Source organism: Triticum dicoccoides, chromosome 4A, assembly GCF_002162155.2.
Source record: "Triticum dicoccoides isolate Atlit2015 ecotype Zavitan chromosome 4A, WEW_v2.0, whole genome shotgun sequence".
NCBI lineage: Eukaryota > Viridiplantae > Streptophyta > Magnoliopsida > Poales > Poaceae > Triticum > Triticum dicoccoides.
Window position 1 is genome coordinate 2,269,948 of NC_041386.1, and position 10,463 is coordinate 2,280,410.

A 10,463-nucleotide genomic window follows, 5' to 3' on the forward strand; every position below is an offset into this window, starting at 1 on the left:
CAGTTATGGCAATCCGAATCACTCTGAGTTGGTTTGGGAAAACTAGAAAATCTTCTAAAGGACAAGCACATTGTTGAACTTACCGATGTTACGTTTGATAAGAATAGAATTTGTAGTGCATATCTCGTCAGGAAACAATTTGGAAAGCCTTATCCAACCAAGAGCAACGTTTCCACTATGAGACCGTTGGAAGCTCCTTCACATGAATCATTTTGGTCCCACGTCATATCAAATCATCAGTGATAACAAATAGTCCTGTAATTGAGGATGATTAATTTCGTTGCACTTGGGTGTATTTTTTCCAGAAAAAGAGTGATACCCAAGAAATCTTCCAGAGATTTGCAATGAGCTCAATGCCAACTCAAGTTGGTCTTTTTGCCAATTAGGATCGATCATATAACAAAGTTCAAAAACACACATGTACGAGAATTTTTGGGAGATGGGATCAATCATGAAATTGTATATTCCCCTCAACTAAAATAGTGTTGCTAAAAGAAGAACCAGACACTCACAGAGACAGGCAAAACAATGTTGAACGAGTACAAGACCCCAAGTATCTTCTGCGTTGAAGCTGTCAACACCATGTGTCATGTAACATACAATCTTTACCCCCACACGATCTTGAACAAGATACCATATGAGCTACTTATGAAAAATAAGCCTAACATCTGTTACTTTTGGATATTTGTTAGCAAGTGTTTCGTGATCAACAAAAAAAGTCTAAACTTTAACCTAAAACCATTAAAGGCTATCTAGTTGGTTTGGAGTGAATTCACACTCATATAGAGTCTCCAGTTGGCGGAGGTTCAAAAGAAAAACTCAAAGTCATCAAGGTCAACTGTGTTTCCATGAATTTTTAGGCAACTGCGGTATATGCATTATCTTAAAAAGGTTATAAGTTAGGGCAACAGTAAAGGAAATAGATACTATAAGATGACATGGATAGAGGTAAAAGAGCATTATGCCTAATTATTGGGCATGAAGTATCTCTAGACACACTATGCCAGTAGCCGGTTTTGATTCCGGGGCTGTAATAAACGAACCATATTAAAGTACATTGCTCGGTCAGCACCATATAAAAAATCAATTAACACGGGACAGATCAAAATGCATTCCCACGATGAATTAAAATAGTTTATCACCAGGAAATCATAGGCTGCCATGAACAGAAGCTGATATGGAAGTCACATGGCGCGGCACAGTGCGATTTTGGTTTTTTTTTAAAGCGCCAGCACATGCCGCGTAATTAAGCTTAGTGGACAGACATATCAATCAAGCCGCTATCAAACCGGAGCAGAGCAGGAAATTTATTGGGCGAACCGAGCGAGGAATTGGCATCAATAATGTGCATTTTGTTAAGGAGGAAAAATGGAGATCCGGGTGCAGCGGACTCGGCTCCCCTGACGTACTGCATGGTGGATTGGTTCAGGCCAGCTAGTTATAGCTGCAGCAGCAAGTGCCTGAGTGGACGATCTGAGGTGAGGGGCTAGCCGTGGGCTTTAGAACATGTTGCATCTTTGCGGAAAGCAATTGACTTTGGCATGTAGAGACAGAACAAAATCAGAAGGCGAATATTGCATCGTGTACCTCGTCGTCAAAAGATGATCAAAAGCATAAACCAGCTGCCTGATCGAGTGCACGCACGGACGCATGCAGCCCTTGGAACATACCAAGAGGATTCGTCCTTATGATCTACTTCCTACGTTTCTAATTATAAGCCTTTTAGAGATTTTAATATGAACTACTTACGTATGTATATAGACGGATTTTAGAATGTAATATTCACTCATTTTACTTCGTATGTAGTCCATAGTGAAAACTCTAAAAGGGTTTATATTTACGAACGGAGGAAGTAGCATGGTGGCACCGTAGCAACAACAAATTAAGTAGTACTTCCTCCGTTTCTAAATATTTGTCTTTTTAGAAATTTCAAATAAACTACCATATACAGATGTATATAGATATATTTTAGAGTGTACATTTATTCATTTTGCTTTGTATGTAGTCACTTGTTGAAATCTCTATAAAGACAAATATTTAGAAACGGAGGGAGTAGACTAGATGCATGCATGCACAGACTCTTCTTGTAAATCTAAAATCTCTACTAGCACACTTTGGGTTTGGGGTCGGTCGAGCTCGAGTTGTAAATGATGAGTTATTCAGTTGAACCAGCCGGAGAAAAGAGAAAGGGGAATCGAGATATTGTTCATGCTGCAAAGTCCGCCGAGAAAGAAGAATGAAAGAAAGGAGGGACGGCAGCTTTGGCCGTGCGGGTAAATGCATTAAGTTATGTACTATGGCTGCTGATGCAGTGCAGGGTCAAATAATAGTGCGTTGGTGGCTTTTGGTGCTAACTGGGAGTTGGATGGAACAGCTCATCTGCAAATTTGATCTGCGACGACAGGATCAGAGATCGATCGGGCTTTTTGAATCTCATTCATGCTCAATAAACAAAAGGGGTAGCACGTAAAGCGAACCGATCCACCACCATCTTCGAGCTGAAATGAAATAATAATATCAGATGTGGTACATAAATTAACTGATCCTGCACTGCACTGCACCCAACGGCCAAGCCAATTATCGTGATGTGGCTAATTAAGCAGAAGGACGCACGACGCCATGGGGCTGAGCTGCTGCTGCCCTCTGAATAAACCCTAGCGCTGCATCACATCACATCACCTCAAGAAAAGGGAACACGGCATGCAATGCAAATATGCAGTGGCTGCCGCTTTTCACAAGGGATGCTGTGCTGAACTGAACTCCGAGTGAAGATGGATGGATGTAATAAGGATTGCACTGCGCTGAGTTCAGCCTGGGATCACCGGGCCAAAAAACGGGTCGAGCCGGCGGATTTCAGCGTCGTGGGGGTACGAATGAGGGTTTTTTTTGGCGCCGGCGTGAAAAAACTCGCACTGATGGCCTGTTGGAGACGCGAGTGGAGATGCTCGATTGCACATGCATCGTTAGTACCGCCGGCGCGGCTTGTGGCTGAACTCGCTCCGGCAAGCATCCGAATTTTACATTACTGGAACACAGCCAGTAGCTGGATCTGGGCTGGACTGGAGGGGGGATGGAAATGGAATCTGAGATGACTGCGAGCACCGCATGCTCATTCCGCGCACTGCACGAGTGCATTCTCGGAGTAGTGGTTCTGTGCAGAAATGCGGAATCAATCATGTTCCTACTCCTCGAATGTCATTCAGAATGGCAAGAGCAGGGTTTCGATCCGAGGACGATCGATCAGGGGCCGTCCAATCAGGATCGGTGCTGTGCACGCAGTTAAAAATGCAAGAGGATCGGCGGGTGCGGTGCATCAGCGGAGTGATCTGAAGCATCTGCTGCCGCACAGCTTTGAGTTTAGGGTTTGGACAGATAGAGCACGAGGAGCTGTGTCTTCCCGCTCGCCCCCCGAAAAGGACCGTGTAATTGTAAGATAAGCAGTGGCGCCCCTGATTAAACTAGTGTCAGCGCCAGGAATCCCAATGCCTTGACTGACAGGCAGGCGGAGGGCGGGCGGCCGCTCTTGTTTACTCTGCTGCTCATCCCGTCTTCAACCAAGCCATGCTAAACTAAACTAATTCCGCATCGGCATCGGCATCGGCATCGGCATGGGCAATGCAACGGCGGATGGATTTGATTTTGAACCGGGCTTTTCGAACGGGCTGCTGCTGCTGCATCTGCGCCGCGACAGGCTCAAAAGATTCGCGAATGCCCGCGTCGCGCGCCACCCAAGGGACGGATGGAACCAAACAAGCGGAGGGGAAAACGTAGAACCACCAGTAAACTAAGCACCGACGTGGCCAGTGAGGCTTAGGAGATGTGCGAGCACGTTAATGGAGGTCCGGTCCAGCGTGTACTAGTTTAGTCGCTCCTCCGCAGCCACAGGCCACGGGTCTTTGCGCGGCTTTGGAATCGTCAATGGCGAATAGTCAAGACGTGTACGTACTACTTATATGCCCTCGGAAGGAAGGAAGGAAGGAGGGAAGGAAGGAAGGGCAGCTTTGCTTCCTGGTTCCAACGTTCGTATCGCGCGTACCGCTTCTCTCGGATCGGCAAATCCTGCTCTGCATCAGCAGCACCCGGCCCTCTGATTCTCTGTTTCCCAGGACAAACCATTGGGTTTGGTTGGGTTGGGTCTCAGCTCAAAATCTGAAATGTCCTTTGCGTCCACCAGGGCAAAAAAAAGAAAAAAAGAAGAAAAAAAAAGAGGAGCATGCGGCCTGGCTAGGTTAAGATCCTATTTTGAGGAAACGATGTTAAATCTCAGCCGAGTGAGACTTAAAGAAGAACTCTCAGTCGATATTATATCTGTGAGATCTTATATTGAGATCCGTGTAAAAAAATCTTTTTATTTTGTCTTTTTTCTCCCTTACTTTATTTTATGTTACTTTTGATTGAGACTCTACCCACTCCTTCGAGGAAAACCATCTGATATGGGTGCAACACTCACTGTTTGTTAGAGTATCTACAGCTGGGCGTCTTAAACCCTCCGCAAATGCCTAGGCGGCCCGCCTGGTCACTGACCGGTCACAAAATTTCAATCCAAACGAACGCCTTAAACGAGCCTCAAACGTCTGAGCTGACCAGCATCCCTCATATCCAGGCCAAATATGGAGGCGCCCAGGCGCGTCCGCCACGTTAGATCCGGTCCATGATGGGCCCATCCGACCCGACAAATATTCGTCCCCATCCGCTCACCGGACCAAACCCTACCCACTTCACTCTCCTCTCCCCTTCACTCCCTCCGCCACCCGAGCTCACTTCCGGCGATTTTCGACCGTCTCCGACATGGCGGGCAACGGATCTGACTCTAACCACTCCGGATCTGTTGACTGGGATGTCACCCCGTGCGGGTTGGAGGAGGTAATGGCGGTCCGCATTGCACTCCGCCGCTCCCAGGAGGACAGCGCCCGGCTGACGGACGGATCTGTCCGGCACGACGACTCCATAGCGTCAGCTCAACGGGCGCTCGGGTCCTCTGGTGTTGGATCATCGCGGTCCCGGCAGCCGAAAAATCTCTCCTTCTCCATCACCGGTCGGGCAGACTATGAGTCCCACCAGGAACGGGTGGCCAGCCGTGGGAAGGAGAAGATAAGGGCCGTCGGGGCCTGTATCGTGGCGGAAATGGCGATAACAGAGGCGGCTGATGCGGCGGCGCGGGCGGCCTCAGAGGAGGAAGCCATCCGCATCCGTATTGTGAAGAATCGACAGCGGAGGAACACGTGCGCCCTCGCTCGAGAGCAGAATCAGGCGTCCCATGCCATGGCTGGACTGCCACCTAAGGAGGAGGACAGCTACGGCAATGAACATATCCGGCTCGATCCCTACTGCGTCTTCAACCGGTACTTCCGCGAGAAGGACGGCAAAGGCGTCGGGAAGGGCAAGGACGGCGTGGATGATCTTCACCATAGCCAAACATGCCAAATTTTAATAGTTCGATGGCATGTTAGTAGTGATGGAGTAGTCGAATGATGTGTATAATGCATCCACATAGTTGCATGAGTTTTTATGAATTTAAGATATGATAATTGAGGTGTCCGGATGTGGATTGCATTATTTGCGGTGTGATCGCTCAGTATCAGGCGCGTCCACGAACGTTTGAGAGGTCAAGTTTGACCATCACGATTGTAGATGCTTTATCTTAAAGCATCTTCAGCAGGATCATCACTCTCCCCTTGAAAGGCCAGGCGGGGCGACTCGAACACTGCACGGACTAAAATTAGCCACCCAACATTTGACAGTTTAACATGTAAAAAAACATATGACAGTTTAAGATGAATGGAAGCAAACAACAAAAGGGAGAAAGCGTACTATCAGACTATCAGTAAGCTAAACACTGACGTAGCCAGTGAGGTTTAGGAGGCGTGCATGCATGGAGCGTCGCACTCCTCCTGTCAATGGTGGGGGTCGAGCGTATAGTAGAGTTGCAGCTCGACAGGTCACATGACTCTTTGCAACTTTGGAATCGTCAACCGGATTTGCGATGGTGAACACTATAACGTTGGAACCCAGAATCTAGAAAAGTTGCACTCTCTCTTCCTAGGGCATAGTACATGTTTAGAGCATCTATGGTCAGGGTCACCAAATTCGGCCTCACGAGCGCCTGCGGGCGCGTACGCGGGGTAGTCCTTTGTGTCCTTCATATCCGCATTTCTCATACCTGATATCTTATATTCATACTAAGCATGTAACATGAACATAAATTACGTAGATCATCGCATGGACTATGAAATGGACATACATATATATGCACATTTCAGTCACCAAAAGATCACAAACTTGTTCTCCAAAAGATACTCAAAGTTCACATAATCCACAAACGACAGACGACGGGCCTTCGACCTTCTGATCACGGACACAGCTGTAGGCGTCGGCGGCAGGTGATGGATCATCAAAGTTGTTGGAGGTGGGGTTGTGATCGACGCCGTCATCGTCGGAGTCATCGGAGAGGACGATGAGCCCCTTCATCTACCGAACGACCTTGTCTTGTTGCCGCTTGAGCTTGGCCACCCGAGCCGCCTCCGGCGCCTCGCGCTCCGACTGCTCAATGGCAAGTCGGGGTGCCTTGCGTTCTTCCTCCGTAGCCGATGAGCGCCCATCTCTGCCGTCAGCAACCGGCGGTAGACCCAAATGAGGAGCTGCTCATCCTTGTCCGGGCACAACGGCAACCCGCTGCGGCGGCACACAGATTGCTCCGCCGTGTCCCTCTCCCTTGCCCGCTGCCTCGCGCGGCGGGCGGCGCGCGGCTCCGATTCCGGAGTGCGTGTGCGGGCCGGCGGAGCGGACACTAGCACCTACCGCTGCCCCGTGTGCAGCAGCGGCCGACGAGGGAAGGGGACGACGCGAGGGTGGAGCGGACTGCGCTGCCCTCGTGAGCTGTGCGCGGGCCGTGAGGGGCCAGCTCCGACGTCCGCGCGGCGCCGACGCAGCAACGACGATGGTGCAGATCCGGAGCTGCCCCCGGTGTCCAACTTCGACCGCTTCAATGCTACACAGAGTGCCAGCTCCTTGTCGTCGTCGAGGTTGGAGCCCGAGTGGCTGCCGGATTCGACCAAAATTGAAGTGGGGAGAGGAGGGGACGGAGCAGCAGAGGACATTGAGTGAGTTAGGGTTCACAGAGGGGAGGGGTTGGGGTTTTTTGTGGGGATGTCGTGGGGTCTTTGCTGGGCCGGGCTGACATGCGAACGTGCCCGGGCATGACCGGGCTGCTCCATATCCGTTCTTACTACTTCGACCATCTCCAATAGCTGCCTATTACATGCGTAGTAGCTTCTTAACGATATTTAGGGCAAAAAAAACACTCCAACAGCTGCTCTATCGTGAATTTTCTACAAACTTTTTTGGCAGCCTAAAATGCGTGAACCGCTTCTCCAAATATACAACACACGGGTGGCTGCCACAAATCCAAAATGGCTAGCAGCCATCCCCTGCAGCCTTCTTACACAAAGCATGCGACCGCACGCGTCGCCGCCTACAGATCCGCTACTACCACACCCCACCGCTGTCGGATCCACTCACTGCACCTGCACGCAGGCCGTTGGACCAACGAAATCTTGCTGTCGCAACCAGAATCCACCGCGGCGCCACCGCTGCATCCTCGTCGCCTCTCCTTCTCGGCGCCGTCGCCTCCTCGCGATGCCGTCGAAGGGCGAGGGCAAAACCGGATTCAAGGGGGGAGGTCGTGGCCATCCGGTTCTAGCATGATGGCCAGAGGTACATGATCAGCGCCTACTCGACGGTCGGCATTGACGTCCGGGCTATGACGTCGTGGCGTGAAGGCTCGGTCTATCGCGTGAGAGGCTCAACTATTCACAGATCGAGACTCAGACGACAGCGAAGCAAGTTGGGCCCCGGTGACCATTGAGTCTAGCCTGATCAAGCCGGCGACCTGCATTGTTATCGACGAGGGGGACAACATCCGAGAGAGTGACGAGGAGGCAATGGAGATATGTTTGCGAGGGAACACCTGGAGTACGTGCATAATGAGATGGAGCTATGCTAGAAGAGAGATCTCAAGGAGTCCAAGGGCAAGAATGACGTGAGGCAGGGCCTTCATGCGGGTTCAAGAAGGAGGAGGATTCTGACAATGATTACATTGACGGGGATAATATGTAGTGTGTTTCTAATTTGCATGGCATAGTAGTTTAAGTTTTTAGTTTAAGCTTGCATGCCCACAAGTGCAGAACCGGGCAATAGCACCGGTTCGTAAGGCCCTTTAGTGCCAGTTCGGTAACCGGCACTAAATTGTAGGCACTAAAGCCCCCCCCCCCCTTAGTACCGGTTCAGCACGAACCGGTACTAAAGGGAAACCACGTACTTGATCACCTACTAAATGTTTACTTTATGTTTGGGTGTGTTTTGGTTTTATTTTTTATTTTTACTTTAATTTTGTGTTTTCAATTTAATTTAGTGATTGTTTTACATTATAATGAGTTGTTAAATCATTAGGTGATTAATTTGACTAGATGTGTGGATCCTAGCTAAGTCATCAAGTATATGTCATATCCATATTATATATACTTGATCACCTACTTAAGTGATCGAGGTAATATGGATATGGCATATACTTGATCACTTAGCTAGAATCCATCCAGTTGAAACTAATATGCAATTTCTTTCATAAATGATATAATAACTCATCATCATCATCATATTAATTAATATAAAAACTTTTGTATCATATATATCATCACCAACGATTTTCATAGCAAAGATATCATCGAGTTCAACATGATAATGATATTATAAGCGTTCATAACACCACAAAAGCAAATCACTCTTTGAGATTAAGTTCAGGACAAAGAACACGGACATGAGAGGACAAGTACTAAGAGCATGAACTAGCTAATTAATCACTCTTGCTGCTCTCTCTCAGGTAAAGTAGCATAGAACATGTATAGCTTTGCTGATTCATCATATTGGAGCATGCAGATGAACCTGTCTCCTAATCGTGGGTTGCGCTTCTGATTGCTGCCCCCTAGTACTTCTCTGTGATCGTTCACAATTTTGCTCCAGTCTTTTACTATTAAGCATTCCTCGCTATTAGAAATCCTGAATGCACTAAAGTGCATTGTAGGATATCTTGGCCGTAAGCTAACAATATTCATGGTACCTTTAGTCTCGATCCAATCAGGCACAACATTCATCGGGAGTCCCTGTTGAAAAACATCGTATAGTAACATACTTAGCAATGAAGTTTAGCTTAAAAAAATAATGTATGCAAAAGATGCACTAAGGAGAAATAGTAGAAATCTTACCATCTTTCCTAAATATATGTGACCGTAGTTCAGTACGAACACTATTGGTGGCACGTTTTGAGTATTAACATTTCTAAGTGCAGGAAATAAATTTGTCTTGACAGCATCAAGATCCTCAAGCCATGAAACATAATGACTTGTCTCCTCGCAGTTTAGTTCAGCCCCGGGACAGTGGACGGTCCTGTCTACCAAGCGCCGGACATGTTTGCTTGATTGGAAGTAAACTGTCAATATAAATTGAGATCTATTAATTATTCAACTGGTTCAAATAATCTCATATCGAAGACATAAATATGGTTGAGAAACTCACATAATGGTAGAACTAGAGGCGTCTGCACATCGACCCAGATGTCTCTATTACCTTCAATATCATCTTCCGGACGAATATCAAAGGTGATAACCATATCAGGCTCAAATGCATAAGCCTTGCATAGTGCTTGCCAAGTTTTGCATTCAAAATAGGTATATGTGTCTGCATTGTATAATTTGACGTTGAAGGTATAACCATACTCGGTCTTCAAGTAAACTCTTTTTACCTCCATAGTTTCGTTAGGACTGAAACCTATCTTATCCAAGACAAAAAATTTTGCATGGCAGGGGATACGCTAGTAGAATAGTGAAAAATTAAAATTAAAAGTTGAAGCAAATGAAGCATAAGTCATGCTTAATTACGAAAAAAGACTTGTCGTTGTGACTTACTGAATCCACTTCGAAGTTCTCATCCAGCTTGATGCTGAAGCGTCTATCATCAACTAGAAAATTTCTGCCGCACAGGCCGCGCTGGTCTTCACAGTATTCGCACATAATGAAATCGTGTTCGTCTTCAGACGACATTCCTATGTTCATAGGTAAACATTAAACACTTATTAGTTCTATTAATTCAACTAATTCTATTAATTCAACTAGTTTAACTAATTAGTTGAACTAATTCAACTAAGCACTTACGAAGAATATACCTAATTAATTGAACTAATTCAACTAACTAGTTCAACTATTTAATTCAACTAAACTAGTTCTATTAATTTTCTTACTAAAAATAAGATAGCTAGTTCTATATAATAAAATATTAATTAGATAATGAAATCTCATATAACTAAATTAAATATATATCTAACATATAATTTATATCTAATTCATCTAACATTTGACATTAATATCTAACATATGTACACATATAGGTGAAACATTAAACACTTACTAGTTCTA